Source organism: Lycium barbarum, chromosome 1 (genome assembly GCF_019175385.1).
Source record: "Lycium barbarum isolate Lr01 chromosome 1, ASM1917538v2, whole genome shotgun sequence".
Lineage (NCBI taxonomy): Eukaryota > Viridiplantae > Streptophyta > Magnoliopsida > Solanales > Solanaceae > Lycium > Lycium barbarum.
Window position 1 is genome coordinate 140,002,966 of NC_083337.1, and position 12,466 is coordinate 140,015,431.

A 12,466-nucleotide genomic window follows, 5' to 3' on the forward strand; every position below is an offset into this window, starting at 1 on the left:
AGTCTTCAAGACGTAGACCCAAATTTTCCTTGAGCAATCATCAATAAAAGTAGCAAAGTAAAGTGCACCACCCAGAGTCCTTGTCTTCATTGGACAACATAAATATGAATGCACCAACTCAAGCAACTCTGTCTTTCTTGAAGGAAGATGAGACTTGAAAGAAACTCTATTTTGTTTTCCAGCCAAGCAGTGCTCACACTTTTCTAATTTAGCACTTTCGAAATTTGACAACAATTTCTTTTTGGCTAGAACATTTAGTCCTTTCTCGCTAATGTGGCTAAGCCTCTTATGCCATAACGTTGAAGAGCTATTGCTCTCAACTGCATTCACCATATTAACACAGGTAGATGCCGTAGTCTAGTATAGTCCACGACGCTTTTCGCCACGAGCCACAATCATGGAACCCTTAGTGAGCTTCCACTTTCCATCACCATTGGTACTGACATATCCCTTATCATCCAAAACACCAACAGAGATCAAGTGCAAACGAACATTAGGTGTATGCTTTACATTGTTTAAAACTAGTTTAGTTCCAATACTAGTTTCCAGACAAATCGTTCCAATACCAGCCACCCTAGATACAGTCTCATTACCCATACTCAAAGTTCCAAAGTCACCCGGAGTATAGGATGAGAAAAATTCCTTCCTTGATGTCACATGAGATGCGGCACCACTGTCCACAACCCAGCTTGACCCATCACAAGCAATATTTATCAGATCCGCATCAAGGACAGTAACAAGATCTTCTGTAGTGACGGTGGCCACACGATTGCCATGTTCTTTCTTTTCCTCCTTATCTCTATTCTCATTTTTCAAAATCCGGCAGAACTTCTTTGTGTGCCCTTTTTTCCCACAATGATAGCACTCAATATCTTTAAGTCTGCTTCTAGATTTGCTTCTATGATGTTTTCTATTTTGAGAACCACGATTCTTGCCTCTCCCCCTAGTGTCAGTCACCAAGACATCTGATAAGGAGGAACTTTGAGATTTTCTTCTCATCTCTTCATTTAAAAGACTGCTCTTGGCAAGATCCATAGAGATCACACCATCCGGAGCAGAATTTGATAATGAAGTTCTAATAATTTCCCAAGAATCTGGTAGGGAACCAAGTAGAAACAAGCCTTGAATTTCTTCATCAAAATTAATGCCCATAGCAGATAACTGGTTCATGATCCCCTGAAAAATATTCAGATGATCTGTCATTGCGGAACCATCGTGGTATTTTAAACCCAGCATTTGCTTTATCAAAAACATCTTGTTGTTACCAGTTTTCCGAGCATACAAACTTTCAAGATGCTCCCATACAGTCCGAGCATGTGTCTCCCCAGAAATATGGTTCAACACATTATCGTCAACCCACTGTCTAATAAAGCCGCAAACCTGCCGATGCAACAAATTTCACTCTTCATCTGATTTATTATCAGGCTTTTTAGTGGCAAAGACAGGTTGATGAAAATTCTTGACATAGAGCAAATCTTCCATTTTGCCCTTCCAAATGGCATAATTTACGCCACTCAAAGTAACCATTCTACTAGTGTTGGCTTCCATCGTTTATCACAAATACAAATACTATTTATTCGGAGACCAAAGTAATTCTTTTCTGATGTGGAAGTTCAGACTGTGCTGCAATCACAGAGCATACTCAAACAGAACATTGGCTCTGATACCACTTGTTGAGAATAAAATAGACCCGCAAAAATAATATTCACGGTATTAGTGATAAACGCGGAACACTAAGTTATGGTTAAATCAGCAAGAATAAAATGAAGCAATAATGACACCAAGATTTTACGTGGAAACTCTTCTGAATAAGGGAAAAATCACGGCCAAGAGGAGCAGCTGATATCACAATAGTAAGGAATTTTACACTGTGTAGTCACGAGTATAAATACTCCAAAGACCACTACACACTCAAAAAGAAAAACACTCTTTTGATTTTTCCCACCTCACTACAATATCCTTCACACTCTATTTTTCTTCACAGACTATTTTCTTACACTCTATGGAATACCTTTCTCTCTATAATTTTTTTTCTCTCTTTTCTGGTGTGTTTAAAGATGATGGAGAGCTTGCTATTTATAGGGATGAAATGTGCCATTTTTCATCCTTGCATTTAATTTGGCCGATGCCAAATTCAACCTTTTGCAACTATTTTTGAAAAAAGTTGCAATTTGACTGGTGCCAAATTCAACCCTTTGCAACTATTTTTGACAAAAGTACCAGCCAAATTCTTTCTTTGCAATCATGGGGATGGACCCCATAGCCCACACCTATGTTGTAACACCTCGTAACTTCGGACAAAAGTTTGACTCATAAGAAGATAATATAATGGAACCAATATGAGGGTTATAGGAAGTGTTTTGAAAACCAATTAAGTCATAAGAAATGTCTTTGGGCAAAGAAAAGTTGAAAGCCACTTTACGGGGCATGTTTGCAAGTGAGTTTATGGAAGGTCTTACTTCCAACGACCATAACCCCTCTATAAATTTGGAATTTGGGAAAACGTTTTTGATGAAAGTTGTATCCCTTTGAAATAGCTTTCTAACGGTATATTATGGGTCTTGAACGGAGCTATGTACAAGACGTTATGTCCATTTTACCGAATACTGTGCAGAATCAACACACGTCGCTATTTTAGGAGCGTGGAGGCGCGTGCGATGGCCCCACATCGCGGGCCGATCGCGCAAGTCTGAGTTTTTAGCTGCAGAACATTGCGCGATGGTCCCGCATCGCGGACCCATCGCGAATCGGCTCAGATTCGGGTCAAAAAGTCGGGTTACGCGTTTTTAGTTATATTTGGGGTTTATTTCCCCAGCCCCTCCATTCACGAAAATTCTCTAAACTCATAGAGAACAAGTCCCAAACCTCAAGATCTTCCAAGGTAAGTTTTTATCATGATTCTAGGGTGAATTTAAGTCCCTAATCCCTCTCTAACTTGAGTAAACTCTTCTAATCCATAGAGTTAGGATTGGAACATTTTTGTTGGATGTGGAAACCCTAGAACCCGAATTCAAGAGGATTGGACTTCAAAAAGGTAATGTTTCTACTCTCTAATCATGTATAATTGTGAATTAATGAGTTCTTGGGAGGATAGTAAATGAGTTTGATAAAGAAGATTATATGAACTATGCTAGTGTTTTGGATTGTTGACTTGAGATTGTTATAATGATATGGGTGATGGAGAATGATGTTAATTACATCTAATTGAGAATGTAGAATCACCTAGAAGTAATAAAATGGGAATTGGGTAAAGAAACACCATTAATGGAGATTGTGGAGCTTTATGCCCACTAAGTGTTTGATAAAATGCTTAGATGACCAAAGCATGAATATTATTGCTAATATAGAATCCCTTTGGCTTGTATTGATATAGATCAAAGTGGAAAGGGGTGACGAACATTGTATTACGCTCAAAGTCTGGAATTAAGGTATGTGAGGCTAACTATCTACGTTAAGGAATATTCATGATTCTCCCTACGCCTCATTCTTCATACTTGTCCGCAATTTGACTCAGAATATAGTTTAGCCCTAGTTTCATGATATGATATAGAACTGTTATCTTCTAGGGTTGCAGTTAGAGAATTCGTTCATGGTTGTCACTTTGAACATCATGAACTCAGCACGTAATCTTTATAGACTTATGCATTGTTATCACATGAGTCTCAGTCAGTGTATAACCAGTTATTTGCATAAGTCCTATAATCAGAAACAGTTATCATGCTATTAGCTATAGCTAGTCTCAGTCTCGTAAATTGTTAATGTTGAATACCTGTATCTGTATTTTTGGGCCCTAGGCCACAGTTTATGCATACGTATTGCTTGGGCCAGAGACCACAGTTTTTGTGCACATTATTTGGGCCCCAGGCCACAGTTATATTTACAGTTTTACAGGTGATTCTTCATCTAGAACAGGGAGTACTTCAGCTTCTTGCTTTCCTGTTTAGTTCAGTTTCAGTTTCAGTTTTAGTTTCAGTACTTTATTGCTTCAGTTGCTTTACATACCAGTACAATTCAAATGTACTGATGTCCCTTTTTATTGCTTGGGGGCCTGCATCTCGCGATGCAGGTAATGATATACAGGTTGACGACTCAACTATTTAGGAGTGCACGTATCAGCTACTGGTGAGCCCCAAATTCCTTTGGGGCGTTGTCAGCTATCCAGTTATTTCAGTTTATAGACAGCTCTATTATTTAGTACTCTTAGAGGCTTCATAGACACAGTCCAGACAGTCAAATATTTATTATGTTAGCCTTGTTGTCAGTTGTTCAATCGTTTTGTTTAGCCATGTTGGCTACTGTCAAATATATTTCAGATTGTCTAAGTATTTTCGCATTATGATTTCAGTTAGACCTTTAGTATATCATCATGTGTTTAGTTGTTTCCACATTCAGTTATGTTTTGATATCACATGTTGATTCAGTCAGCCAGTTGGTTCGCTCGGTCACATGCAGTCAGGCACCGAGTGCCGTGTTACGTCTAGACCCAGGTTCGGGGCGTGACATATGTAGTTCTTTTACGTATACAACAAATCAATTTTTCTATTATGAATCATCTATCTTTTGTCATTATCTAGTAGTCTTCCACGAGTTTCCTTCTCCACTTTCTTCAGAGCTTGCATCAATATTTCAATCGAATCACGTATTTGAGGCAGTGCAAGATTGCTGTATTCTTCTGGTGCGGCTGCTTCTTGAATACTAAGTTTTCGTTCGGTCTGCGTAGAACAGATGTGTAAACACTTTGATTCTTCCTTGTCTTTGCAGTAACGACTACATTGGATGAATTCAGCAGAAAAGGATGGTTCAGTAGCATGTTTGCGCCAACGCGTGCTAGGATTCTTGACTAGGCACATTTTCAGAAAATCTGGAGCTTCTTTCGACAACTTTGAATTCTGAAACTTTGGTTCCTCAAACCCGATTTTGTTCAACACACCATCATCTGCGTCTTCTTTGCTCCCTCAATCTTATTCCCACAGCAGTGTCCCTATGAGTAATTCATAAACGGTACAGCCAAGAGCCCGAATATCAACCTGTGTCCCATACTCGCTATTAAGCATGGATTCAGGTGCCATATAACATTCCATTCCTCTGATCAGTCCCTGTTTCTCGTTCATGCCCTGTTCCAATGTCACGGCGAGCCCGAAATTAGCAATCTTGGCAGTTTCATTGGTGCCCACAAGGAGAATATTGCCAGGCTTGATTTCGCAGTGAACATTTCTTTTCCGTTAACGTGACTGAGCCCTAAAAGAACATTCTTTGTGTGTTTCTGGACTTCAAACTCAGTCAGTCCTTCCGCTAAATCGGAGTTCTGAATACGATCAGCAAGGCTTCCACTGGATGCATACTCGAGCATTAAGTTGTAAAGGATGACATCATCTTTTAATGTGAGATTATCTCCGAAGCAAGGAACAATGTATGGAGAGTCTTTGAATATACGTAGGAATTCCGCTTCTTCTTTCAACGATTGAGAAGAAGTGTGCATGCAAGATTTGATGGCAATCAGACACGGAAGAGTAACGCCATCAAGTTGTGTATTGGACGTAGAAGCTAATGAGACAAATACCGAAACCACCTTTGCCAGAACTCTGCCTCTCTTCCACAATAATTCTGCCATTGTAAAGGAACACTGGATGTTGTTGGTGAGTGATGCTGCTTAGTACTACAGTTTTTATACGTATGTATTTTTTACCTTTTACACTAAACCTATATTTGCGGTAGCCTATTCCTATTTTTTACCTTCTACACTATTCCTATTTTAATTATGTTTACAGGGTTGTTTCCTTTTTTTACCTTCTACACTATTCTTTGTTCTTTTTTCCTGTGTTTTTCTACTCCTTCAGGATTAACTTCCGTTTCATTTTAATTTTCCTAAATGAACTTTTTTAAACAAGATTAATATTTCATCAAAAGAGCATAATTGTAGGGAGTTAAAATCAGTCAGACTTTAATTTCTTTTCTAGAAATAATAAATACTCCATGCATCCCAATTTAAGTGTCTTAATTTGACTAGGTACAGAGTTTAAGAAATAAAGAAAGACTTTTGAATTTTCTGGTCCTAAATTAAAGATGTGTATAATGTACTAAAATGTCCATTAATCTTGTGGTTATAAATTTGCCATGTAAGATGTTTGAATTGTCAACTTACTAAATTGGGACAAACCAAAAGGGAAAATAAGACACTTAAATTAGGACGGAGGGAGTGAATTTAAATAAATGTTATCGAAAAATCAAAATAAAAGAGTTTAAGTATAATTTTAAAAACAACAGGAAGGTAAGTGTTATAAAGATAACTCTAAGAGGATGTCTATGTTTTCTTATTTAATACAATAAATAAATGTTTACTCATATGTGGAGTGTAAAAGAACAAAAGAAATACTCCAATTTTTTTAATGAAATACTATAATCGTCCTCTTGATTTTGCTAAAAGCATGTATAATTATTAAATCATCAAGAAAAAAAATTCTGTGTTAACACATAATTGTATAAAGTATGAAGATTTACAAAACTTCCCAAAGGGATGGGAACCTAATGAATCTAACAGGCAAGAAGACCCTGGCCAATCCACGTGGTATGCTTGACGAACCTCAGCGACAAAGATATCGTAAATTGGTCTGCGGGCATCGCGATAAGTCCTTTATCCTACTATAGGTGTTGCGACAACCTTTACCAAGTCCGAACAATTGTTGATCACCAGATCTGCTAGTCTACAATATTCACCCCGGCCCACAAGCACAATCAGACAGACAGGGCTTTAGCGACAGGCAATTTCTAATTCCACTAATCAATCTAATTTATCAAATTTGAGATGAATTATTTACTTTCTTGCAATTCTTTACTTTTTAATTCAAATGTTACTTTACACAACAAATTTTACATAACCAATTATTTATCATCTAATAGTTTAAAACTACTATTCGAGATTACCACAATATATACACCTTAAGATCTTTCATGTGTGAAAAAATAAGATGCAAATATTATTTATTCAAATGAGACTAATATAAGGTCATAAGGAATGTAATTATTTATGTTTTAAGGAAGATTATAGAGCAAAACTCAAAGCATATATAGCAACTATCTTGAATTAATATGATTATTATGTACATTGTGTTTTAAATATGGAGGCATATATATAACCTTCAACTTCATGACTACATACACCATCTAATCCATTGTACAATTCTGGATTTAGAGCAATTCCTCCATAGTCAACTCCCCTTGGTTCAGCCAAACACTACATACAATCACTCACAAAATAGTGAGTGCATTTTCAATTAGTATGATTTAAGTTATAGACACTGACAGTTTGAGGCGGAGCTAGAATTTTGAGTTTATGGATTCTAATTTTAAAATAGATAGCTTACTATTCTGGATAAATTGTTTATACATATTAATCCATTTAAAAAAAAAAATAATAGTACAAAACACTATATTAATAGCTAAAGGTGTAAAGATTTTGCGTTGTCCGTAAATTAATCATTTTTTTGCATAGATTTCCCGTCAAAGGAGCTGGTCTTTAATTTTTGCGCCTCAAATTGCTGATCTTTAATTTTTTTCCCTTCACTTAAAAAGTCACCGAAAATACCCCGAGGTTCTAGGTAGAACCCTGCTCAGTTACAAAAACACAATTTCTCAAGGCAAGGCTTTGCAAAAATTCTGCCTTATATAAGGTGTTGACACCCAATTTTGTCCCGCCTCTCCCCCGAAATACCTATTAATACTTCTAGTGTTTTGAGAAATTAAAAAATATGCATTTAAATTTTACTATAACTATTAGTCTTTTATCAACACCCACGTTTTATTATTCCGCTGCAGTTATTATTATTATAATAATAATAATAATAATTATTATTATTATTATTATTATTATTATTATTATTATTGTTATTATTATTCTTAAATTATCATTTTATTACTAATTGTCATTAATTATTATTTCTTGTTATTTCCATTATTATTATTATTATTATTATTATTATTATTAATTACTAATCATTATTATCAGCGTTATTTTGTTATCAATTATTAATCATCATTATCATCGTTTTTTTATTATTAATTATTATCATTGTTTTATCAATAATTGTTATTTATTATTATTATTATCATTATTATCTTATTATTATCACTATTATTGTTATTATTATTTTATTAACATTTTGCCACTATCAATAATTGTTATTTATTATTATTATTTTATTATTAATTATTATCATCTTTATTATTATTAATTATTATCATTTTTAATTATCAATATTTGTTATTACTATTATTATTATATCTATTATTATTTTTTATCACCATTATCATCAATATTATCATTATTACCATTATCATTATTGTTATTAGCAGTGTTACTACCGCTATTTATTTGCTGCTATTATTTAGTATTATTCAAACTTGCATTTCTCAACGTTTCTACCAACTTCCGCATACGCATCGCATTTACTTCGCACATTTTAATGATAGCGTTTGTTATTAAATATTATTGCACGGTCATTTGCGACATCATATAATTTTTACCCGGGTCTTTTACAATTACACATTTTTCGTACTAGGTGATATTCTGGTACCCTTGGTACATCGTTAATCAAAATGGGTCTTTTATTCAAATTTAGAGGCCAAACTATTTCTTGCACTCAGTCCGTATTTTGACTTACCGGACCCCAAATCAAAGTCCGATTAACTCCTAATATTTGTTGGACTAGACCACGTTTTTATCCCATTTTTTTAGACCAGTACATGTTTTAATTCACTAGTCCATCCTTTTAGAACCCAGTCTAAAATTGACCCGGTCCACGGATGGATCGGGTCCGATACATTTTCATCAAAATAAGGGTTTCCCCTCATTTTTTTCGAACTTCCGCCTCTTCTTCTTCCTTTCTCCTCTGTCTCTTCTCCTCCCAAAACCCTAGCCGCCCCTCTCTTTTTCTTTCGCCTCACGCCGCCCCCCACTCTCCCTTGTTCCCTCCTTCTTCTCCGCTCCCCACTCACCCTTGTCCCCCACTTTTCTCTCTCTCCCGCTCCTCCTTCCCCTTTTTCAGCACAAAAACAACAAAAAAAAAACCTATAAAAGGGGCGGAGTTGAATCGAGGGACGGGGGGAACGAGCAGAAGGAGAACGACGGAGAGAAAAACGAGCACAACACGAAAAGAAACAGATCAAAAAATTCCTCTGAGCAGAACCCAAATTTCCAGTGATTGAAAATCCCCTAAAAAAATAATCAAAGCTTCCAGTTGCAAAAATCCCTAAAAAGACGTTCTATTGGCAGTTTAATCTCGTTTGTTATCGGTAAAAATAACGAATCAATTATTCGTTTGCCTTGGTATTTGTTACGAATCCGAGCATCGCAAGTTCGGATTCGACTGTGTTCTTGTAGATCTGAGCCTCCGCACCCCATTTCGCTGCGCTCGCAAAAGGTTAGCAATTTTCCTTTTCTTCGAAACTCATTTTATTTCTTGGGGTAATGTTTGCATGAGTTAACTTCCTATGCTGACATGAATTTGTTTCAGTTCTGGTATTAGTTAAAGAATAAGGGTCTCCAGGTTTTGATTGAGCATGCTGAAATTCGTTAGTCTAATTTTGTTGGTTCGATAGTTTTAAAAATGGGATTGCATGTGTTGAAATTGATTACATTCATTTGTTAGTCAAATATGTTGTTCGCTTGCCTACGAATGTCTTGAAAATATCCTGCCAATACATTTAACCATAATTTATTATACAAGCATGTCTTTATTTGAGATTGGAAAAAATGTCGATTTTCTGTTTAAGTATATAGGAGGTATGCCCAAATATACTGTACGTACATAATTTCAAAGTCTACCTTTTCAATATACTGGTGTTATTGATCCCTTACTGTGATTGAATGGGGGGTAGTAATGCTATGAATGGCTTAAATGTAAGTGTTTAGCCTATTTTCATGTTGTTCTGCCCCAGTTGAGTTGATCATTGTTTAATTTTCTGTCCCATGTTTTGCAAATTGAACATTTTCAGTTAAATGAGAACTGATGTTGTACCCATATGTTTCAATTCTAGGTATCAAGAATCCTATTTAGTTTTGCCTATTACTTAAAAAACGAGTTTATATGATTCATTGTTATGCTATTTGATAAGTGTTGTGCTTAGTTTTTGGTTCAGAAGTTTGCTGGACACGTTGATGCATTTAAACTCCCTGTGTTTGATTATCATGTTGACTGTTGTGTCAATCCTGTATGTATTCTCATGAAATGGTCTGTGTCAAGTTAAGTTTTAAGCCTGATAGTTGCTAATACCCCATGTTCTCTGGTAATCTCACATATGTTTGAATATGTCATCTTTGGCTGAATACCTGTTTGGGTGGTGTTCTTTACACTTGAGCATGTCTTTTTCCCTTTCTATGAATATTAGTGTTTCATCTTGATTGTTCCATGTGGATTGGAGGTGCATTGTTTTTCCCCTTTTGCCATTTTCAATTTGGTTACTGTTATAATCTGTATCTAGTTAAGATATTAGCATATAGTTTGGCCTTAAAAGAGTTCAGATCTACTGCTGAGACTCCAAACTGATGACAGTTTTAAAGGGGTAGCTTTGGTTCCAATATTGGTTTGTTTATGTTTCTAGTTTGCATGATCAGGTATTATAATTTTGCTCCTGCTGTTGTATTTTTTTTCTTTTTTTCTTTGAAGTTGGAAGTCATAATTTGTGCCCCTTCCTTGACTTGGTATTTGCAATCAGTTTAAGTCATTGGTTTGTAAGTTTGAAAGTAATGCTCACCATGATATATTAGAAAGTTGGTATGTCTCCCTTTTGTTTGGTTTTCTGGTCTGAGGCTCCATTCAATGCCTTTTCTTTCCTCTTTTGTATGCTGACTAAAGAAGAGCTGTACTAAGAGACCCTTTTTTCCAAATCTGTCATTGAGAATGTAGTTTTGACAGAGTTAATTTAAGACTGTAAGAAGTATAATCTTATCGGTTTGATCAATGAACGTAGGAGTCAGAGTTATAGAAGTCTATGCTAAAATCATGTTAACCTTATCTATGGCAGTGAATATGAATTCAAGGGTTTGTGGTTGTGCTGTCTAATGTGTTGGAATATTAGTTGCATGTTAAGAGTGTTACTTAATCTTGTCCAGCTTCATACCTGTCAACTCATTTTTTTTTTTGCTTGCTTGGAAGCTGTTGATATATTAATTAGAAGTAGTCCATAGCGTTTAATTAAAGTCATTAAATTGCTCGTAGATTGTTATATTTAGTAAGTATACTTTGGAATATTGGTTTGATGTTTTCTTGCCCTCAAACTGTCTCGAGAAAGGTTCAAGAGGGTAAGGATCAGATCTGTGTGAAATTTGGGTTTATTTGAATTCATATGTGTTAGTGTATTTAATACATCCCTATCCACATGACTGTGCATGTACGAAATATACCTAAATATACATAGCACATATGTAATCCATGGAATTTGCTTTGAATTTGTATCTTTACATGTTTAAGCCGTATTGATTGTATACTAATCTGTCTTTTCTTTTGTTTATGCATGACCGTCGCATATGAGTTCCAAAGACTCGTTCTTCTCCCGCATTTGGCGTTGGGCTGAAAGCCCAACATGACTCCTCTCGTGTCCACCCCACAACAGCCATGAAAGTTTGTTATTGGGCCGAAGCCCAACATCAGCCCTTTGAACGCCACATCAAAAAATGGGCCGAGCCCACTTAATTTTATTTATGCCTTTGTTTTATTTTATGCCTTTAACTTGTATGTATTATTTGACTAACACTTTCGTATTTTCTGCTCTTCCTTAGCTTAGTTGAACTATTGAGGATTAGTAGAGATAGTTTAGTAAAGGGGTAGTTAGATAAAAAGACTAATGGTCAATCCCATAAGTCGTGTTCTTCTCTTTTATGTCGAAACTATTTATAAGCATCTAATATTTATCTTATTTAGAATAACTAATTTGCAAATGGCCTAATTTCATATTTTTGAGTCAAAGGATTCACGTTTTTTTCGAAACGTCATTAACACGTAAATAGGAATTGAAGAACATTTTGAACTTCCAAAACGCGAGAGTCAATCAGTACATCATCGTTTAGTTTGTTTCAAATATTTGTTAAAGCATTACGCAAATCCGCGTTTTCTTTTTTTGCTTATACATTTCATGCGAGTTCTATTAGCATCATTAATTAAAATCTTTGCAACATTTATAAGCTATTTTCGTATGACATTTGCAATTTCTTTTACGTGAATTATTACATTTTCTACAAATTTCATTTTAAACATCATTTTTTCTTATATTTCAACATTAATAATATTTACAAATTATATGGCATTTGAAGCCTCCTTTTATACAAATTATTATATTCTTTTTCATAAGTTCATTTAGTATTTTATTTTAAATCTTAACAATATTTATAAACTTCTATTTCAAATAGCATTCTAAAATTCCATCTTATGCGAATTACTAGTCCCATTTTGACAACCTTATTACTTGAAGTCTT

General features: G+C 35.2%; 1 pseudogene; it reads right to left on the bottom strand.

Moving 5' to 3' along the window:
• Positions 1-4,618: 4,618 nt before the first annotated feature.
• Positions 4,619-5,611, bottom strand: LOC132615066 (mitogen-activated protein kinase kinase kinase 20-like; annotated as a pseudogene).
• Between the last annotated feature and the right edge of the window lie 6,855 nt (positions 5,612-12,466).